Here is a 22,231-nt window from a genome sequence, read left to right as displayed (position 1 = left end):
TGTCCGACTTTGGCTCAGGTCATGATCTCACAGTTTGTGAATTCGAGCCCCGCATGAGGCTCTGTGCTGACAACTCAGAGCCTGGAGCCTGCTTCAGATTCTGTGTCTCCCTCTCTCTCTGCCCCTCCCCTGCTCATTCCCTCTCTCTCTCTCTCTCTCTCTCTCTCTCTCTCAAAAATAACATTAAAACATTTTTAAATGTAAAGGGAGATGTATTTTTTTAAGTTTATTTATTTATTTAGAGAGGGCACAAGCAAGGGAGGGGCAGAGAGAGAGAGAGAGAGAGAGATTGAGGCTCACAAGCAGGCTCCACACTGTCAGTGCAGAGCCTGATGCGGGATTCGAACCTGCAACCCATGAGATCATGACCTGAGCCAAAATCAAGAGTGGGATGCTTAAGTCACTGAGCAATCCAGGCACCCCAAGGAGATGTATTTTTGCTCAATTGCTTCATTTCATTTCTTTTCTTTCTTCCCCTTTCTTTCTTTCACTTGGGTTCACAGGCCATCTACTGCAGTCTCTTCCTTGTGTCAGAGTTTAATCATCTTTCCCATATTTTGGCCTCAACATGTCCCCAGATGGAGGAGGGTTTGGAGAGTCCTGCCTCATTCTGCACAGTGGGTCTCTGGCCTTGGGTGGCAGATCTTGCCTTCATTCCTTCTTTCAATGGACACCCTTGCTGCCTCTCTTTCTCTCCACCCCGCTGTCCACACGCAGCTGGAATGACCCTCCTTTACATTAAGTCGGAGCATGCCTGGCCTCCCCCTCCCCAGCTGTTTAGTAGCTTACCTCTAGCCCGAGGAGAAAATCCCACACTCTGTTCTGTGGGCTGCAAGTTTCTAATGCATCTTCTCATTGGCAGCATTCTGTTTGTGCGTCATACCCAGGTTCATTACTGCCTGGAGACCTTTTTACCTGCGGTTCTCTGGGGCTTGGAATGCATCTCCCCTAGATCTTAATGCCCTTGTGTCTTCATCAGACAGACATTTCCTGATCGCCCCTCTGTGTTGCCTCACCCTGTCCTCATTGACTTGCTCAGTGGCCCCATGCCTGGCACTATTCCAAGTATTTGCATTAACTCACTGAATTCTCACCACAGCCGTGTGAGGTCAAGCCTACTGTCCTTCCTGTTTTAGAAATCAAGATATCGAGGAATGCTCTAGGCTCAACAGTGTGTAGTGAAACTGGGGTTTCGAACTCAGGAGGCCGCCTGGCTCCTGCTTCCTTTGATTCTGCTTTGGTGTTTTGCTGGATGACTAACATTTGCCTCGTTTATCTAGTTGTTTGGGTTTTTGTTGCTGTTTGTTTGCTTACTTACTGTCTCCTTCAGAATGTAAGCCTCATGACAGGTGGGATCTTACACGTCTCGTTCACTGTCGTATCCCAGCACCTCGAATTACCACATAGTTGGTGCTTGGAAAAGGTTGGGGGCATGAAGGACCTCTGCAGATGGGTCCTTCCCCTTACATGTCTGCAGCACTTGGTGGAACCCTCCGTGGCTGTGCTTACGACATGTCTGGTCTGTTACCAGTGTCCCCCACCTCTGGTACTCCAGACCCCGCGTTCCTCTAACGTGGGGTCGCGTTATTTCTGAGGAGGCCTCATGGCTCAGCGCAGTGCCAGGTACACAGAGTGTACCCAGGAAATGTTTATTGTATTCACGGCCTCTGGATACTGCTTTTAGAGGCTGTAAAATAAAAACCTTAACATTCTTGCCGGAAAAATGCAGGTTTGGGGGCAGATGCCCACTTCTCAAAAGATTTCACAGCGTCTTCACACTTTGAAGAGAAACAGACACTGTCTTTGGGCAATTGAGTGACTAATTTTTCATTATTACTAACAATGGCTAACATTAGTACCGCAGTTTATAAGTGACAAGGTCCGTAATTTCGTTTGAAGATGAAATGTATATTCATGACTCACGACTATGGTCTTTTAACACGAAATTTGCCGTTGGTAGAATGAAGAAGCTCAGAGAGGTTAAGTCACTAACACAGGTCACACAGCGAGTGGGAGACAAAGCTGGGATTTTATTTACTCATTCAACAGACATCTGTGGAGCACCCTCCACGTGCCTTGTATAGGCCAGGTGTGGAGGATGCGGCAGGGAGCAAAGTGACCGAGGGTGTTGCTTTCAAGGAGGGTACCTTTTAAGCAGGGGAAGGTAGATGCTGGGCAGGTGTACGGAGAAGTGACAAGTAGGTGAAGACGCCGCACCAGGGATCTGTGTTAGAGAATGATCTGGGGTGCAGCACTTACAAGGCGGGAGTTCGGGGAGGCCCCTCTGGGGAGGTGACATTTGAGCAGAGACTGGAGGATGAGAGGGAGCAGGCAGGGGAGAGGCAGGGGAACAGCTTTCTGGCAGAGAGAACAGGCCCTTTCTGTTCCCTTATGTGACCTTCCGAGGAGGAAAGACCCATTCTTGTGTGCTGGGGCGTCAAGGGACCCTCTTAGTCATTCATCTGCTACAGCCTTCACTCCAGACCAGGTGTCTCCTTGTCTGGCTGATTGCCGTTCTCTCTGCTTGGATGTGCCCTGTGACAGGGAGCTCATTCCTCTGCCGATGCCACTTTACCCTCTATGGACTTCTGTGTGGTAAACATTTTCAGCTCCTTTGTCTATTTCTTGGCGTCACCTCAAGTGCCACTTGGTCCTCGTTTCCCCATTGTCAGCATTCTAACAAAACGGCCACTTCAGAATCGCTCTTCTCCTCTCCTCCGGGACCTCTCTGATTCCTGCTTGGTTTCCACCCTCCTTTTGGGGATTTCTTAACCTCCTTCTGTTCACACCCGCCCTTCACGTGAACACACTCTCCTCTAACCTCTCTGGCAGCCCCATCTTCTTGGAGCCAGGACGGATGAGCTGCTTCTCAGCTGCTGGCTGGGGCATCTTCTTTGAGTCGACCAGCCCACATTCTTTCCAGGGTCTGGATTCTGGAAATTCTGGATTCTGCCATTCCTTCTTCCTCAGGGCCTCCCCTCAGGGCCTGCTTGGAAGGCATGTATATTCTTTGCTGAGTTTTCAGCTGTGGGTCAAATGTCACTTCTTCGGGGGCATCTTTCTTCCTCTTCCTACCCTGTGCTTCCCCTTAACACTTGCAGCAATGATAATTAAGTGATTATTGTATGTACCTATTTGATCCACGTGTCTCTTCCATCACACGGAGCACCCCGAGAAGATGGAGAGAGGACTCGTATCCCCAGTTGCTAGAACAGGGCTTGACATGGAGTAGGTGCCCGTAAATATTTGTTGACTAAGTCAGTGGATAAGAGGGTCAAAATTGGTATGAGATCATTCATTCAATGGGTGTCACTGAGAGCCACCCCTTTGCAGCAAGATCCTGTGTATGTAACGATTGGTAGTGAGATTCTTGTCTCCTGGTCTGAGTCAGTGACTGCAAAACAATTTCTCGACTGGGCAAAGGGAAAGCTGTAGGTGACTGCCGGACCCTCCATATACCTCCCCCCATGTCATGTCTAGAAGTGAGAGGCGCCCTTGTTACTGTTTTCTGATCAGCCTTTTGTGCTGTCCTGCCCTGTCCCTTCCAGATAAAGCAAAGGCATTTTCTTTCTTTCTTTTTTTTCATTTGAAAGAGGGAAAGAGAGGGAGAGAGGCACAGGGAGAGAGAGAGAGAGAGAGAGAGAGAGAGAGAGAGAGAATCTTAAGCAGGCTCCATGCTCAGTGTGGAGACAGACACGGGACTCAATCCCATAATCCTGAGATCATGACCTGAGCTGGAATTGAGTCAGATGCCCAACTGACTGAGCCACCCAGGGGGCCCACAAAGGCATTTTCTAATAGGAACCTCTAATATCTTAAAGAGGAAAGTAGTATTTTTGACTGTTGACTGTATATGCCAGGCGCTGTGTTAGTGCTTTACGTAATTAATTAACATGATTTTTTTTTAAGATTAAAAATTTTTTTAATATCCGTTTATTTTTGAGAGGGAGAGAGACAGAACGCAAGTGGGGGAGGGGCAGAGAGAGAGACACAGAATCCAAAGCAGGCTCCAGGCTCCGAGGCAGCTGTCAGCACAGAGCCCGATGCAGGGCTCGAACCCACGAACTGTGAGATCATGCCCTGAGCCAAAGTCGGACACTGAACCGACTGAGCCACCCAGGCACCCGTAAGTAATTACATAATTAATCATCTCTTTGATTCTTTCCAAGAGTTCAACCCTCCCATCAATGTGGGTGGGGAGAAGCAGGCTCCGCCCAGTTGGATGCTTGGTCCGAGGAGTAACAGCCACTGTTTGAGAGCAGTTTTGTGGCTTCAAAAGCTCCCATCCCTGGGGTGCCTGAGTGGCTCAGTCGGTTGAGCATCCGACTCTTGATTTCAGCTCAGGTCATGATCTCAACAGTTTGCGGGTTCAAACCCCGCATCGGGCTCTGCACTGACAGTGCAGAGCCTGCTGGGGATTCTTTTCCTCCCCTCTGTCTGCCCCCCTCCCACTCACACTGCCTGTGTCTCTCTCGAAAATAAATAAACATTAAAACAACAACCACCACCACCTCCCATCCCTTACAGGGTGGTGGGGAAGACCTTCCCTGAGGTTTGGGAGGTTCTCTTTCTCGCTCCCTCCCACCGTCTCTTGCCTCTGCGATCTCTAATTTACTCAGACCCTTCCTATCTTGAAGATCAGTGAGGGCTCCAGAAGTTCCCCACAGGAGGGGCTGCGCAACAGGGATCTGGTCTGGAAGCTGTGTTTGTACCATAGAGGCCATGTATTCACTGAGGCACACTTACTAGGGGAAGGCACTCCGGAGCTTGTGAAGGGGCTGCTCCCTAAGACGTCTCTTTGGCAAAACTGATGAGCACCCAGATGGAACGAAACCGGAAGAAGAGGAAGGGACGAGTGAACAACCATTGATTTCTTGAATGCTGCCTCTGTGCGAGCATCTTGTGTGTTTCGATCATTCTAGACTGTGAGGGAAAGAGTTGTCAGGGATCCGTGGTGTGCTCAGGGATCTCAACTAGATGTAGGGTGACCGTGTAATTTACCATCCATGTTGGGGCCCTCTGGGGAGACAAAGGGGCCACTATCGAAAATTGCACCAGACCAAAGTATAAATTGGGACTGCCCTGTGCCAACTGGGAGGTCTGGTCACCCTCGGCAGGAGGGAAATCAGATGCCCTCTGTTCCAGTTATCTATTACTGGGTGACACCTCCCTCCAAAATTTGGCAGCTGAAAGCCACAATAATCCTTTTGTTGTCTCTGTTGGCTTCTGTAGGCCAGGAATTTGGGAAGGGGTTGTCTAGTTCTAGCCTGGGGCCTCCCGGGCCGTATTAGTTAGGTGCAGGTGGACCTGGAGTAGCTGGAGGCTAGCTAGAACCTTCTCTCTCTCTCTCTGTGTCTCTGTCTCCATTTAGCCTTAGAGCCTCGCTATATGGTGAGTCCACACAGGGAGTTGAGCTTTCTCACAACATGGCGGCCCCGGGGCAGTCAGACGACATACAAGGGGGCCAAAGATGTCCGGAACAGGTATTCTGACTAACAAGCTGGCAGCGGCATGGCCCTCTACAACCCGGTCTCAGAAGTCAGGCGGCCCTTCTGTTGGTTACCAGCGAGTCACAGGCGCAAGGTTCTAGAAGAGCGCGTGGAGTGAGAGACGTTGTCGTGACCGTCTGAGGAGCCTAAAATCTGCTACAGATGCACCTGGCCTTTTCTAAGAGTAACCAGTTGGTTGTCTGCAAAGGTGTGACTGAAGAGTTTAGGACAGAGCAAAAGCCAGAGTTTCGGAGGAAGTCTGGTCGGGAGGAGGCCTGGGCTGTGCTCGTGGTTTATCAAGGGAAATCTGCTCAGAGGAGTGAATGAACTTGTGGGAAGGGGAGAGTCACAGAGCCAGAGGCCTGGCGTTGTCCAGGGCACGGCTTCTTGGCCACACTGGCCTGAGCAGCAGCCACCGCCCCCCGCCATGTCCCTGGGCAAGGCCGTCCCCTCAAGCCGCCTCTGCTGAGAAATGCTTCTTCTGAATAATCCCGTTACTTGTTCCCACTCCCTCCCACCAAGCAGCCCCGCAAGACCATGAACCCATACGGAGCTTTCGCTGCCGGGAAGCACAGGCTGGTCAGGCTAACATTTCTTGTGCTCTCCGTTAATAGATGGATCGTCTGGTGATGCGTCAGCCTCACAAGATTGACTAAGGGGAGTCTGGCCCTGCCTGGCGTGCGGGTGTATCCCAGACTGTTCTGACGGATTCACCAAGGTCGGCTGGTGGTGATCTGTCCGTGGGGCCGGCGCTTTTTCCAGCGCGCATCCACCTGCACCTCCTCGTGTGCCTTCTGTGAACCACCACGGGGGTTATCACCCCACTTTCTAGATGAGAAGGCCGAGGTGCAGTGAGGAGGCACGTTTTGCCCGCGGTCAGGCCGCCGGTAAAGGTGCAGTTGGAACAGCGGTCCAGGTGTGCGTGCAAACCGCAAACCTCTTCATGAAGGTCGGGGCACGTACCTGATGGCAAACCCGTCGGACGGTGTGCTGGGAGGAAGGGAAGCCTTGAGTCACCAGCTCACGCCAGCCTCCTGAGAGCCCTGTGGCCCCAACAAATTCGTAAAAATAGAAAACCTGGAGGGATTAAAGCCCCAAAGGACGCTTCAAGTCCCCCGCGGGAAAGGGAGGCTTGCCGTATGTTCTGATGGTCTGCATTCAAATTTATTTTATTTTTTTTCATCTCAGCTGGATGTACACTCACCCATCACAGGATCAGCTCTCAGAATAGAGAGGTACCTGTTGAATCATCCACCCCACTTCCTGCCTCGTGCGGGCATCTCTCCAAGTGCTGAGCCATCCGCTTCTCTGCTGGGGCCTGAGATATATCAGGATTTGCAGCCCTGGTGACTTCCTTTGGAACCATTTAGCTAGTTGAGAGAGTGCTTGATTGTTTCAATGGGATGAGCAATGAGCAATAACCAGGTCTCTCCCTGGCTGCTTCTCTCTGCCCTGTGCTTGCTTGCTCTTCTTCCGGAAGCTGGGAGGTGGTGGGGACAAAGGCACACACTGGTTTTGGCTCAGTCTGGCTCTTGAACTAATAGGTGCCCCTCCCGGGACCTCAGGCCCACTTTCTGCAGCACAGACGTCGTTCTCTTTCCTTCTGCCCGCCTTGGCTCCCGCTGGCCTTAGGACTAGAAACTGTGCCTGGTGGGTGCCTGGAGAGACTTGTTGGGGCTAAGTGACTGCAGGTGATATTTAAGGAGGTCTCATGGGAGATACGGTTTCAAGGCAATGAAAACAGACATCCGTGGGGACAGACTGTCTGAATTTGAATCCAGGTCACCGCTAGCTTCATGGCCTTGGGCAAGTCAGGCAACTGAGTCTCGGCTTCCTTGTCTGTTAAATGGGTGGAATCAGAGGAGGTAGGTAGTGAGAATTAAGTCAGATAATACGTACAGTGCTTGAAAGAGTGCCTTAATCCAGGCCAGCTGAATTAGCATGGTCACCAGAAGCCTGTGGGGCTTTGACTGGAGCGATCGATGGCCACTTGTGGGGACCCCGGCCCTGAGTTGGCCACTCAGAGTTCAGAGAGAGAACCAGTCATGAGCTCAAGTAACTCAAAGCCTAGTGGGAAAACAGATGTGGCTGATGCAGGGGTGCAATACCTATCGAGTGCTTAACGAAATATGTTTTGAGTAGACCTTTAAAAAGCAGATTTCACGTGGAAATCCAGATTTGTGGCTTCTCTTATGATCTAGCAACACTGGGTTGGCTTTCCCGCACGGTGACAAGAAGCCGGAGCAGAATAAGTGTTGTAGCCTACGCCAGGTACTTTGCCCCAGTCCCCACTCTTCCCTCCTGCATCCTGTCCGCCCATATTCATGTTCAAGTGTGCTTGCTGCCTGGCCCTTTGGGAATTTGCAGACAGATTACAATGCAGTGCTGTGAATGCACCGGGAGCACGATGAGGGATAACAACTCATCCGTGGGCAGTCGGGAAGAGCTTCCCAAAGGAGCCGAAGTCCCAGTTGCCTCTCTGTAATACCCGCCAATGCTGCAGAACATCCTTGTCTTTATGGCTCAAGGATGTGAATAGAGGACACAAAGTCCTCCGAGCTGGCGGGATCTCTTCCATAAAGCAACCAAGGCTCAGTGGCTTGTGTGGTCATACAGCCAGCTCGTGGCACATCCAGGCTGTCAATTAGAAGCAGCCGTGGGCCTCGGGAGTCTGCAGTTTGTACTCTGGAATCTTGATTCCCTCTCTGCCACCCTCCTGCATCGTGGCCATGGGTAACTCATTTCATCTTCAACCTCGGTTTCTTCATCTGTAGGGTAGGGCTGGGGATTCTGACCTCAAGGGAGTGCTCTGGGGCCAGATAGTGAGAAAATGGGTAAGGGACACTCATAAGCTCCGAAGCGCTCTAGGCCTGTGAGAGGCATCACGATGGTGGAGAAATAGCCACCGTCTTCGAACAGATTTGGCGCATCTTTTCGATGTTACGGGGACCTTGTCCCCTACCTGCTTTTGCCATTCTCTCTCCTTTGCATGTAGGAGTGTGCACAGCCTTCTTCCAGGCGTGGACCCAGAAAGGGAACGTTTTGGGATTCTCTGGCCTTGGCTGTGAACAGGACTCCAGGCGCAGAGCCCAAGGGCTCCCCTCTTTCACGAGGCTCCCACATCAAAAGGAGATGCTGAGATAGAGCTGGGAAGGAAGCCGACCTCCCTGGGCAAAAGAGGAGAAATGTCGGTAGTTACTTTGTTTCCTTTAAGACACCTGCCGCTGCGCATCAGGGGCTACGTTCAAATCCCCGTTCAGTGCCTGGAACTATTGAGACAACATGGCATGTGGTCGACTACTGGATTTGGGAATCCCGCTGTCCTGCGTGCAAATATTGACTCCTCCTTACTAGCTGAGTGTGCCTTTGGACAAAACTTTAAACTTCTCTAAACCTCAATGTCTTCATCTGCAAAATGGGCTTCTTAAAAGTACCTGTTTTTTTATTTTTATTTTTTTATTTTTTATTTTATTTATTTTTTTTTAAATTTTTTTTTCAACGTTTATTTATTTTTGGGACAGAGAGAGACAGAGCATGAACGGGGGAGGGGCAGAGAGAGAGGGAGACACAGAATCGGAAACAGGCTCCAGGCTCTGAGCCATCAGCCCAGAGCCCGACGCGGGGCTCGAACCCACGGACCGCGAGATCGTGACCTGGCTGAAGTCGGACGCTTAACCGACTGCGCCACCCAGGCGCCCCAAAAGTACCTGTTTTTTTAGAGCTTTGTAGAAGTTAAATGACATTACATGGTGAAGGGTTTAGCATATAGTGAACAGCTTAATAAATGCCAGATATGAATTGCTGTTATTGCAAATGGTAATAAGAAACGTACATCATGTTTGTACAGCGTTTTACCGTTTAGGAACTGGTCGTGTTCTCCTTAGCCCATTTGACATTCCCAACAACTCTTTGAGGTGGTCAGGGCAGGGATTATGACCTCGTTGCACACGTGAGAAAACCGGAGCCCAGGGAGGGCAGAAGTCTGCTCAAGGTCACACAGCTTGTGAGTGGTAGAGCCAAGCTCAAGTCCCCTTGGATGAAGGATGAGCAGTGTCATTCGCAGGGCCAGGCCAGACCACCTGCACGTGCCGTCGGGCTGCTCCTCGGGCACTCTGGTTCCTCCAAAGACCCGTTTATAGAGAGATAATCCCGTGGGTTTACCTATTTAAACCCTTGTCGTACCTATTTATACGCTGAGCCTATACCAGCTCCGGGGGCGAAGAAACTTGTCCTTGTGCCCTGGTGTCAGACTGACTTTCTTGGCATCTGTCCCCAAATGACCTCCGCGGGGGTTTCCCGCTGCCCCCTCGCACCCTGATCCGTTTACCAGAATAGCCATGTGTTCTGAGTTCTGGCCGCAGGATGGCGCTGCTCCCCAAGGCATGAAATGTCCAGCCCCTCACCAGGACTGCATTTCCAGGTATGAAACATCTAAACAGCTCCTATGTGCAAGTCACTACGGTTGCTGAGGAGAGGGCTTCGCTTATCCATTATTGTTACATAAACAACGGCAGCAAAACCAATAACACCCGTACGGGTTGTCACAGTTTCTTGAGCAGTTTACAGAGATCACCCGGTTCCATTTGCTAAATAATCCTGGTACGTGAGAGGAGGCGAGTCTTTCCACCCACGTCTGAAGAGGAAATTGAAGCTCAGCGAGGTGACAGGGCTTGTGTAAAGGCCCCGAGCAGAGTGGCTGGTGGCAGATTGAATGGGGGAGACCAGGCGTCTGCCTCCTCCGTGCCCGTACTTGTCGGCGAGGACAGGGGCTATCTTAGTTGCCTTTCTGCCCCCATTCCTTCCTGTCCCTCTCACTGAGGGCTTTAGCTGACGTCTGTGGCGGGCAGGGGAGAGGCAGGCGGGCTCCCTCAGGCCACTCAGCCTCTAGAAGCCGCAGTGCCGAATAGCTCACCAGCGCTCTCCGGACACACTCAGGCTGAGAGGTGCAGCGTCTGGGTTGGAGCCTGTGAAGAGACTTCAAAGAGAGGCCACTGCTTTCACTCCGAGGCCCGGGCAGGGTGTGACTGACTCACTGTGATTTGGCCCCTGAAGGCTGCCGGGTGACCAAGTGGCCAGGAATGATTCATTCATTCGTTCACTCATGTATTTGTTCAACAAACGCTTCCTACGTGCCCGCCGTGTGCTAAGTACTAGGGACGCAGAGACCAAAAGCACAGCCCGTGTCCTCCTGGGAGGGGAGGAGACAGAGGGCGGGGGAGACAGAGGGCAGAGAGCAAACAATACAGTTTGGCAGGCGCTTCTCGGAGGTCTGTTCTAAGTGTCATGGGGTTGAGTGAGTCTACCAAGGGCAGGGGAGCAGGCCACACAGAGGAGGAAGCCTTTGGCGGGATCTTGAAGGATGAGACAAGTTTGCAGATGACCAGGCAAAAGGAGCCTGGAGGTGGGGTGGGGTGGGGTGGGGCGGGGGCAGGGGGAGAGTCGGGGGCGATGTGCAAGAGCTGTCAAAAGTCATCGGGCACTTGATGGGACAGGGGGGCAGCCGGAAAGATGGGGGGCAGCCAGAGACGGGCCTTGAAAGCCATCGTGGGGACAGTGAATTTGTGTGTCATAGATGGAAGAAAACACATCAAGACTTTGAGTGATCACTCCAGGAGCTGCGCTAGGCTTGAGATCCAGAGTTGAACACTGTGGTTCTTGCCATCAGAGTTCAGAATTTCAAGGGCATGGCCAAAGAGAAGACCCTCAGTCACGTTTGTTGAGCGCTGACCCTTTGCCAAGCATCGTGCCAACTGCTTCCTGAGCATTGGCTTGTTGCCTACTTTGCAAGGCAGGTACTATTATCATCCCCACTTTTTAGCTGAAAAGCCTGAGACTTGAGGTGCTTAAGTAAGTTGTCCAAGGTCATAGAACTAGTGATAGTAAGAGTCAGGACGTGTCTTTTTTTTTGCTTTTTGTTTTGTTTTTTAAAGTTTATTTATGTCGAGGGAGATGGAGGCAGTGCAAGTGGGGAGAAGGGCAGAGAGAGAGGGAGAGAGAGAATTCTAAGCAGGCTCCGTGCTGTCAGTGCAGAGCCCGATGTGGGTCTTGAACCCATGAAACTGTGAGATCACCACCTGAGCCGAAACCAAGAGTCAGACACTTAACCGACTAAGCCACCCAGGCGCCCCGTCTTTTTTACTTTTTAATGCTCACCTTTGCTAAAACTAATTCATTAATTTTATGTAGATTTTTTTATGCATGTGGTACAAAATTCAGAAGGTGCCCAGTGAAGGCGCTTGTGGTCACATCCCTGCTTCCAGCCCTCCCTCCCCGGAAGTGAACACTCTTACTGGTTTCTGGTGTTTTCTTCTAGAGAGGTTCTATCCAGACCCAAGCCCAAAAGGTAAGAAAAGACAAGTGCGTGGCTAATCATAAGCATGGGCTTTGGGAACAGCCTGCAGGGAATTGAGTCCTGACTCTTTAGGGTGATCTTGAAGAGTGTTACCACTAAATTGTGGTTTGAGCAAGGGTCAGGAGGTCTTGGAGGGAGTGGGAGACATGCCAGAGGGCTGGACTTGGTGGAGGAGGACGCGGTGACAGGATGGAGATGAGAGAATGAGGACCAGTGGGGCCTGGAGAGAGACTTGGGTGGGGGCCAGGCTGTGGAGTGGGGGGGCCGCCACGACAGGTAGGTGTTTGGCAGGACTGGAGGTGTGCTGAGAGGGAGACAGGTGGCCCGTGGGTCTGGGACAGTCCCTGTCTGAGGTCTCATGCTGACGCCTGGAGGAGTTCCAGCTCATCTGGTGCACCCCGGAGCTGGGCCTTGGTCCCTGGGCTGACAGCAAGGCCATGGACTCAGGAGTCCGGGAGGTCCGGCCTGAGTGGCCAGCAGGGAATTCTGGGCAAGCCACTTCCCTCCCGAAGCTTCAGTGCCAGTGAGCGCTTCCCAGAGGTTCATCTCCCCGTTGTTCCTCACTGTGGAAGTAAAGGCAGGGTCGGTGGGGGGGGATGCGGGGGGGGGGGGGGAGCAGAAGTGCCCTGGCTGGAATGGGCTGGGGGCACAGGATCCTTCTCCAGAGGTTTCCAGGCTGCATCTGAACAAGCATTCACAGTGTGCAGAGTTCTCCCAGGCAGGGTGGGAGCCTATACATAGATATAGTCTTACATTTTCGATCTAATATGTGTATAATGTGTGTAATAACATGTAATACATACATTATTTTGTTTGTCCCCTGCTTCTGTTTTGAAACCAGTTTTCAAAATAACAAGCAGGTTCTCTGGTGTCCTCCCTTTTTCAGTGCTGAGATGATCTCATCTCTGGCCCTGGGAGCCCCTTCAAGTCGACCGCTGGGCCTTGTGACCCAGCCTGAGTAGTCTTTGATAACTTCCTGGCTTTCTGGAAGAACAAATGTTCCAGATTCATCTTGTACTTTCCAAGTCCTGGAATCCGCCATTTCTCCGAGGAGCCCTGGCCCTGGTTCCCTTCCCTGAGAAATGCCATTTGGAGGCCCCAGTCTGGGCTGGGGGGATGTGGGAAGCAGCAAGCTCGGGGCCAGGAGCCCACAGTCTGGCAGCTCCCTCCTTCTCCCCTGGGGATGGGGGATTAGAGGTCCGGTTACGTCTTTCCAGACTCATCCGAGGCCAGGCCGAGAACAAGACATGGGAAATATTCGTGCTGGGCACCCCTGGGTTGCGATGGCATGGTGGGAGCCCACGGACCTGGATTCCGCCCCAGCTCAGCTGCTGTGTGTCGGAGTGACTCTGGGCAAGTGACTTAACCTCTCTGAGCTACGGCATCCTCATCTGTCAGATAGGGACAGTAGCACTCACCTCATGTCAGCTTGAGGATGATGTGAGACATCGCATTTAGGTTTCTGACATACGTCGCCTAGAGCAGGTACTCAGTGAATGTGAATTCCCTTCTTATCCCTCCTCGGCCATGTAACTTCAGCATCCCAGGAGGTGAGAACTGGATTACTGGATGATTTGGGAAAGGGACAAGGGAAGAGGAAGAAATTGGGAAATAGAAGTTTGTGGACAAATAAATGGGAGGGGAAGTTCATTCAAAACAGGGAAGGTGATTTTAGTGGTCAGATCTGTCCAAACAAAGGAAGGTTCTGTGTGCTTGGGGAAGGTGGGGAGCCTCCTGTTGCCGGAGGTATACAAGTAGAGGGAGAGGGACCATTGCCAGAGAAGTGTTCTTTTGAGGACTCCTGCATTGGCCGGGAGGTTGGTCCATTCACTCGGCACACTTTTGGAGTCCTACCGGTCCTTGCCCAGCCCTGTGATGGGACAGGGGATGCCAAGGTGAGCGGGATACCATTCCTAGCCCAAGGAACTCCCAGTCCAGGGAATGAACTGACCTCCAAGGTCCCTCCTACTCTGCGGTTCTGGGCTTTAAAGTGTCCAAGCCTTGGAGGGAGTTGGCTGAGGATTTTCAGCGTGCGCCTTTTGGTATTGATCCACTGGAGCCGGAGCTGGCAGGAGAGGACTCCGCAGCGTTATTAGTGCGGAGGACACGCTGTAATCTGTCAGTGTCACCCTGGTCGCAGCTGGTGGGGGAGCCATCCCGCTGTTAACTCCTCCCTCCCCAGCAGCCACTGAGCGCACAACTTGTAGAGCATCCCCCACCCCCGCCCAGCACCCCCATCTATCCCTTTAGGGGGGAGAATTTCTTTCTCTATTTCTCCTGGTATGAGCCCTCTGCCCCCACCAAGGACATTCCTCTGTACCTTTAGTTACCAGATTTCCCTACCAGGAGCCCGTGGGAAGAGTCCTCCTCTTTCATGGCCAGCTTTGAGTCTTACCTCCGTGAGCCCTTTGCCAGTCTCTCAGGCAGAGCAATAGACTCTAAAGGACTGTCCTTGGGGAAAAAGTTTAGCCTGGTTTTCCAGCTAAGACAAGGAGAGAGACAGAGCATGGGAAGGAGGTGTGAGGTGAGCGAATGGGTCAGGGATTTGGTTCTATGGTAAGTGCTCCTTTTCAGCTGTGAGCACTCTAGCAGACTGAGTGGGTATGTACTGGGGGCTGAAGATGAAGTGAAGGGGGCCAAGAGACCACTGTTAGAGAAGTGGATTAGAATGGGGGTTAGAATCGCGGTGCCAATAGACTGCCCGGCTTACTGTCCCAGCTCCACCATATTCCTGCTGTGTGACTTTGGGCATTGATCTTAATCTCTCTGATCCTCATTTCCTCTTTTGTAAAATGGGGCTAATAAATAGGACTTACCTCACAACGTTGCTGTTAGCATTAGAATGTAAAGTGTCTACGTTAATGCCTGGCGCGAAGAGGGGGGCTGGATAGATTTCAGTCGTGATTATTATTACTCTTCATGGAGCACCACCTGCATCCAGGCATGACACTGGGAGCTTTCATGTTCAAGGTCTCCTTGGAGCATTCCAGCTGCTAATCCCGTGTAGGGATTATTAAACCCATTTTGCAGATGAAGAAACGAAGGCTCTGGGAGGCTATCTCTGCTATCTCTTGCTTGCATCACACAGCTGGTCAAGGGTAGGGCTGGGCTTCAAACACAGGCCTTTTTTTTTTTTTAATTTTTTGTTTTTCAACGTTTTTTATTTATTTTTGGGACAGAGAGAGAGACAGAGCATGAACGGGGGAGGGGCAGAGAGAGAGGGAGACACAGAATCGGAAACAGGCTCCAGGCTCTGAGCCATCAGCCCAGAGCCTGACGCGGGGCTCGAACTCACAGACCGCGAGATCGTGACCTGGCTGAAGTCGGACGCTTAACCGACTGCGCCACCCAGGCGCCCCTCAAACACAGGCCTTTCTAACTCTCCTGTCCGTGCTCTCCCACCTGCCCTTTTCTGCTGCCCTTGTCTGCTGCCCTCAAGGGACGTCCGCCCTGAGAGGCAAGGATGCTGAGACTTCCGTGTCGGCTCTGGCTGGGGTGCTCTTTCGGCTCTCTCTACTTTTATTTTTTTATTTTTTATTTTTTTTAACGTTTATTTTATTTTTGAGAGAGAGAGAGAGAGAGGGAGAGAGAGAGAGAATGAGAGAATGAGCAGGGGAGGGGCAGAGAGAGAGGGAGACACAGAATCCAAAGCAGGCTCCAGGCTCTGAGCTCTGAGCTGTCAGCACAGAGCCCGATGCGGGGCTTGGACCCACGAGCTGTGAGATCATGACCTGAGCCAAAGTCAGACACTTAACCAATTAAGCCACCTGGGCACCCCAACTACTTTTATTTTTTTTTTTAATATATATTCTTTTAATTGTAATTTTTTTTTATTTTAGAGGGAAAGAGAGCTCGTGAGCAGGGAGAAGTGCAAGGGTCGGCGGGGGGGGGGGAGAGAGAGAGAGAGAGAGAGAGAGAGAGAGAGAGAGAGAGAGAGAATCTTAAGCAGAATCCACACTCAGCAAGGAGCCTGACATGGGGCTCTATCCCACGACCCTGGGATCATGGCCTGAGCCGAAATCAAGAGTCAACCGACTGAGCCACCCAGGCTCCCCTGGAGTTCTCTACTTGTAGCCTCGAGTTGTTAATTATTATTTCATGCGTGTTTTCTCTCTTCTTCAGAGAGCGTGAGATCGAGAAACATTTTTTCTTCTCTCTAGCAACTGAAATGTTGACTTGGACCATGAAAGCTACAGAATTGACGGTGTTTCCCTTCTTGCCTTGCTTGCCAGGAAGCTTGTACTTTTTGTCATACTGCTTCTTTCTCCCTTCCAGGGTTTTCATTTTCTACCTTTAATATTGTCTTTACTTATGGGTTTTTTACTAAAAGCTGTTCCACTCATAGAAGGAGCTGTGTAAATAGAGCTTAACTGAATGGAAAAGGGCAGATTGCAAATCCCAAGTACATAATTCAAGTAAAACTATGAGCTTTAGGAAAGGGACATACCTTCTTTTTTTTTAAATTTATTTTTCATTCAGAGATGTTTAAAATTCACATCCAAGTTAGTTAGCATATAGTGCAATAATGACTTCAGGAGTGGATTCCGGTGATTCATCCCCTACATATAACACCCAGTGCTCATCCCAACAAGTGTCCTCCTTAGTGCCCCTTGCCATTTAGCCCATCCTCCCACCCACAACCACTCCAGCAGCCCTCAGTGCGTTCTCTATATCTAAGAGTCTCTTTTGTTTTGTCCCTCTCCCTGTTTTTATAGTATTTTTGCTTCCCTTCCCTTATAAACATAAGGGAACATTTGTATCTTAAATTCCACATATAAGCGAAGTCCTATGATATTTGTCTTTCTCTGAGTAACTAATTTTGCTTAGCATAATACCCACTAGTTCTATCCATGTTGTTGTAAATGCAAGATTTCCTTCTTTTTGATTGCCGAGTAATACTCCATTGTATCTATGTACCACATCTTCTTTATCCATTCATCCATCGATGGACATTCGGGCCCTTTCCATACTTGGGCTGTCGTTGATAGTGCTGCTATAAACATTGGGGTGCATGTGTCCCTTCAGAACAGCACACCTGTATTCCTTGGATAAATGCCTAGTAGTGCAATTGCTGGGTCGCAGGGTAGTTGTCTTTTTAGTTTTTTGAGTCACCTCCATACTGTTTTCCAGAGTGGCTGCACCAGCTTGCATTCCCACCAGCAGTGCAGAACGGATCCTCTTTCTTCGCATCCTCACCAGCATCTGTCATTGCCTGACCTGTTCATTTTAGCCATTCTGACGGGACATACCTTACTTCTATTCGCCCTGGCTCTGGCATGGTAAATTTTGCACAGAAAGCTCAGTGGTGATTTTCCCTGGCATGTGTGGGTCAGCAGCTCTCCTCGCACTAGCATAAAATCCAAAGTCCTGTCCCCCGGGGACTGACCCCTGCCCACCTCTTCCCACTCATCTCATGTCACTTGTCCCTTGTTTATCAGAGATAGCCATCTGGGTCATCTTTTAGGTCTACTCACAGGCCAAATTCTTTTCTGTGAATTTCTGTGAAAGGAGCTTTGCACATTCTGTTCCCTCTGCTTGGGACGTTCCCTCTTCTCCCATCCCCTGTGTTTGCCGGGCTCACCCTCCTTATGCTGCAAATTTCAGCTGAAAGTATCAGTGAGAGGCCTTCACTGACCGCTCTATTTAAAGGGGTTGCGGTTTCTGAAACCACAATTACACTATATGTTAACTAACTTGGATTTAAGTAAAATTAAAAAAAAAAATGAAAGCACTGCTTTCAAAATTAAAAAAAAAAGGGGGGGGAGTGGTTTGCAGTATCTAACCTTCAAAGATGGTGCCTAATGTTTCTTCACCTCTCAGCTGCCTTCTACTAATCCCATCAGGAGGTGGACTCAGTTTCTCCTCCCCCTGGAACTAACCTTGAGGATTCGCTTTTTGTTTTGTTAAAATTTTTTTAAACATGTTTATTCATTTTTGAGAGATGGGGAGAGACAGAGCATGAGTGGGGGAGGGGCAGAGAGAGAGGGAGACCCAGAATCCAAAGCAGCTCCAGGCTCTGAGCTGCCAGCACGGAGCCCCACATGGGGCTTGAACTCATGATATGCAGATCATGACCTGAGTTGAAGTCTGACGCCGAATCGACTGAGCCACCCAGGTGGCCCCGCTCTGATCACCAGAATATAGCAGAGGGACCTGCTGAGGCTTCTGAGTCTAGGCCCTCAGATGGGGAGCAGCTTCCAGTTTCTGCCACTTGGAATCCAGCTGCCATGCTGGGAGAGGCCCAAGACACCTGGAGGGGCCGCAGGGGGCAGAGATGAGGGGTTCGGGTCAACGGCTTCCCTGAGCTCTGAGCCAACAGTCAGCATCCACAGCAGCATTGTGCGTGAGCCCGTTTGTTCATCCCAGCCCAATCAAGCCCTCAGATGATTGCATCCCCAGCCGTCATCCTGTGGAGCAGAACAACCACCCAGCTGAGCCCTCCGAATTTTGAGGGATAATAAAATAGTTATTATTTTAAGCCACTAAGTTTTAGATGACTGAAGGAGAGGTCAACTCCTGTTTTGTTTTGTTTTGTTTTGTTTTTTATATCCTTGCCCCACCTGGGTGGCTCGGTTGGCTGAGCATCTAACACTTGATTTCAGCTCAGGTCATGATCTTAGGGTCATGGGATCGGGCCTCCGTCGGACTCTGCACTGGCAGCACGGAGCCTGCTTGGGATTCTCTCTCTCTTTCTCTCTCTCTCTCTTCCCCCCTCTCTTTCTCCCCCTCTCTGCTGTTTCCTGCTCACACATGCATGCGTGCATACACACTCTCTCTAAAAAATAGATAAATAAACTTGGAAAAAAGAAATCATTGCCCCAATGCATTTACTTCATAGCCCTCATGAAAATTTGTGATTATGTAATTATTTGATTCTTAACTTGCTAATTTTCCTGCTTCCCCTCTGGAACAGGAGTTGCAGGAGGTTGGGACCGCATCTCTCTTGATTACCACCATCTCCAGCATCGAGCACAGAACAGCATGTAATGGGGGCTGAATGAATGAATGACTGGAAAGCATCAGGATGGTCCTCTAAGGCCTCTGGGAATCAGGCTGGGGCATCACCAGGAAGGAGGTGGGTATGACTCAAGCCTTAGCTCTGGAGGGCTTTCGCAACTCAGAACTGCGAAGCCTTTCCTGACACGACCCTGGCACCCCAGACCCCCTGGTCCCTGCCAGCGAGAACTGCCCCTCCCTCCTCCTTGCTCTTCTGTGCCCTGTAGGGCCGTCCATTAAGGCACCTGCGACTCTGTGTGCTTTTGTGTGTGTGGATGATGCAGACAGGACAGAGTAGTCGGTGTGGTGTAGGACTCTGGACCCAGAGACCCCGATGTTTGACCCTGTGCTCTGTCACACTGTGGTATCTCTTTGTGCCATGGCTACATTTTTTTGAGTGTTCACTTATGTAAGTGTTTATAGGTATCAGGCACTGTTCTAATGCTTTTAATTCATTTATGCCACCTAGCAATCTTATCAGATAGGTGCTGTTATTATTATTTTCCTTTTACAGATGAGGAAACGGACTCATAGGTAATTTGCCCGAGGTTAGGCTGAGAGTAAGTGTCTAGAGCCTGGCAGTGGCTTGAACCTGGCAGTGAGAATCCAGGACCTACCTTCTTAACCCGCATACCTTTCTGCCTCTCTGGGCCTCAGTTTCCATATCTGTAAAGGGGGTAGTAACACCTGCTTCACAGGACTGCGATGATACATGATTTGATAGTGTCAGGCGTATTGTAGGCTCTCTATAAATGCCAGTTTGCTGTGGTAAGACAGATAACTTAGGCTTCCTGCGGGAAAGTACCTGTCCTTGTCTGTCCGCTCGGGACCAAGATCAAGGACTGGTAGAGTGGACGTGGTCAATAAACCTGACAGACCGAACGAATATGTTTGTGTGAGTGGTTCTAATTCCAGAAGCGCGTGCCGTGTGTGTGCACACGCCCATAAAAATACGTATGTGGACACACATAGGCTCACGTGCTGTGTGTGTGTGGGGGGGTAGGGTTGCGTCTTGAAGGTGTGCATGAGTGAACCTATATGCACACACCATATCTACACATTTGTGGAATGATACGCCGGCAAATGTTTGATAATCAGCTCTTTGTTAAAAAAAAGAAAAAAATCCCTGGGGCGCCCGGGGGGCTCAGTTGATGAAGCGTCCTGCTGTTGACTTCAGCTTAGGTCATGATCTCACGGTTCGTGGCTTTGAGCCCCGTGCCGGGCTCCATGCTGACAGTGCAGAGCCTGCTTGGGATTCTCTCTCCCTCTTTCTCTGCCCCTTCCCGGCTCATGCTCTCTCTCTCACAATAAATGAACTTAAAAAAAATCCCCCATTTACAGCAGTTGCCCACTCCCTTTTCAAGGTGCCAGGGTGGCCTCCTGGAGAGCTGAGAGGGGATACGTGTGGCCCACCTGTAGGAGTCAGTCCCAGCACACCACTGGCTGCTGGCTGTCCGTCTGCGACAGCCTGTGGCTGGGAAGGCAGCCGGCAAAGTTCCTCGGGCCTGGGAGAAGTCTCCGCACGTGGCCCAGAGAGGCCTCTTTCCAGAGCCCGTGCACCAGGGGAGCCAGTGGTCGTTGGCACCCAGCCAGCTCTCTTTGTGATTGGCCTGGAAGCCAGTCCAAACTGACCCTCCTGGTTAGTCCGGTCTCCTGAGACAGCAGCCTTCCCTCCCCTGCCTCCACTGCCCTCAGAGTTCGGTGAGGTCAGCACTCTAAGCCTGGAGCGAATGGAGAAGGGAGGAGAAGGTGCCCTTCAAACCTCCGTCAGGAGGGGTGGCTGGGGACTGCGGAGGCCAGGAGACCAGGGCCTGGAGCCTGCGGGAAGCGAGTTCCCTGCGCAGGTGTGGACACGTTGCTTGCCTTCTCTGGGCTTCAGCAGTGCCCTTTTGCACGAAAGGATAGGTCTTCTGAGCTCTGTGACCTCATGCCTTGAGGGCTGGACCTGAGGATTTGAAATCTACATTGAAAAGCCAGAGAGAGTCTGTGCTGACCTCAGATTTGGGCAAGAGGGGCCCCTGTTTGGGGCATTGGGCTTCGGGGAAGCTAGCTGTGGCCCTCTAGGCCATGCCCCCCTCCGTAGGGGGAAGAGTCCATAATCCAAGGGCATGTGCTTACCCTGAGCCCACACCCCTCTCTCAGAACTCTCTCTCTGGGGCCTGCTACTCTAGAACTTCTGCCCAAAGGATCCTAAGCCAACCTCCAGGGTTGGCTGCCATCCGTCTTGAGGTTGGGTTGGTGTGAGGGATGGTCAAGGAGTTGTTGTTTGGGTGTCTGTAGCTGGAACTCGGGCATGCAGGCTGGGATGGACACCCGCTTTGTGCTGAGCAGACCTGGAGGTGGGAAGGGGAGGGGGCCAGGCTTGGGCTAGGAGCCAGGCTGGGTTTGCCCCTTGCCACTTTTGGGTATAGCATCCAGACCAGGCTGAGAATTCCAAATTCCAATCTAGTATTTTAGGTCACCACGAAGAGATGTTTGTCAGGATGGAAGGATGGAACATATTTTAAACTTTGTTTGTTTGATCTGTAGCCTTTAAATATTCAAGTTTATGCTTTGGGGGCTCTGTATCTACTCCTACCCTGGGGCTTGCAGATGTTAGGGGTGATCTTGGGGGAAGAGATGTTTGGGGAGGGGGTGGCTTGGTGGCATGGCCTGACGGGACCTGAGCTGAATGGAGCAGGGAGTTCTGAACGTGGGCCAATTCCAGAGTGGAGTTTTCTGGGGCCTCATGGTGTGGGGATGGGCTTCTCTTAGGTCTGGGTCACTTGGGTCTCCTTTGTGTACATCTCCTTTCTCTTGGACCCCAAGGAGACCTGTACAATGACTATGCTTCCTCCCCACGTCTTATGCACTGTCTCCCCTCCCAGGGACCCTGCCTTCCAGAGCTCATGAAGAATCCTTGATCTATGTCAGGACTGGGGTCGTGACATCTGGGACATCGTGACATCTGGTATCCTCCCCAGTTCCCATCCCTGTGTTTTATCATGGCTGTGTCGAAGATCACATATAGGTGACTCTTCTGGCTTTCCAAATGAAAGTATTCAAATAACCAGGCCAGTGAATCCCAGCTATTGTAATGAATGAGATTTCTGTGGGGTTTTGTTGGTTTGTTCGTTTTGTTTGTTTTTTGGTCTGCAATGTTGGATATCAGTAGGACAGAATGAAGCTCTTTTCTCTTTTCAGAACAATGTGTTATAATGTTTTCATTTTTTAATTTTTTTTTTCAACGTTTATTTATTTTTGGGACAGAGAGAGACAGAGCATGAACGGGGGAGGGGCAGAGAGAGAGGGAGACACAGAATCGGAAACAGGCTCCAGGCTCTGAGCCATCAGCCCAGAGCCTGACGCAGGGCTCCAACTCACGGACCGCGAGATCGTGACCTGGCTGAAGTTG

General features: G+C 50.9%; 1 long non-coding RNA gene across 3 annotated transcripts in view; it reads left to right on the top strand.

Moving 5' to 3' along the window:
* The window catches only part of LOC147578914 (uncharacterized), a 107,974-nt gene that overhangs the window by 2,533 nt on the left and 83,210 nt on the right, over positions 1-22,231 (top strand). For all 3 annotated transcript variants that reach the window (XR_015253334.1, XR_015253333.1, XR_015253332.1), the window contains exon 2: positions 18,755-18,916. This is a non-coding gene — a long non-coding RNA (uncharacterized LOC147578914). The remainder of the gene's footprint in view (positions 1-18,754; positions 18,917-22,231) is intronic.

This window comes from Puma concolor, chromosome B4 (assembly GCF_028749965.1).
Source record: "Puma concolor isolate L17-30 chromosome B4, mPumCon1.1.hap2, whole genome shotgun sequence".
Classification (NCBI taxonomy): Eukaryota; Metazoa; Chordata; class Mammalia; order Carnivora; family Felidae; genus Puma; species Puma concolor.
The sequence above is the reverse complement of the archived record's forward strand: the minus strand, read 5'-3'. Positions and strand labels throughout refer to the sequence as shown.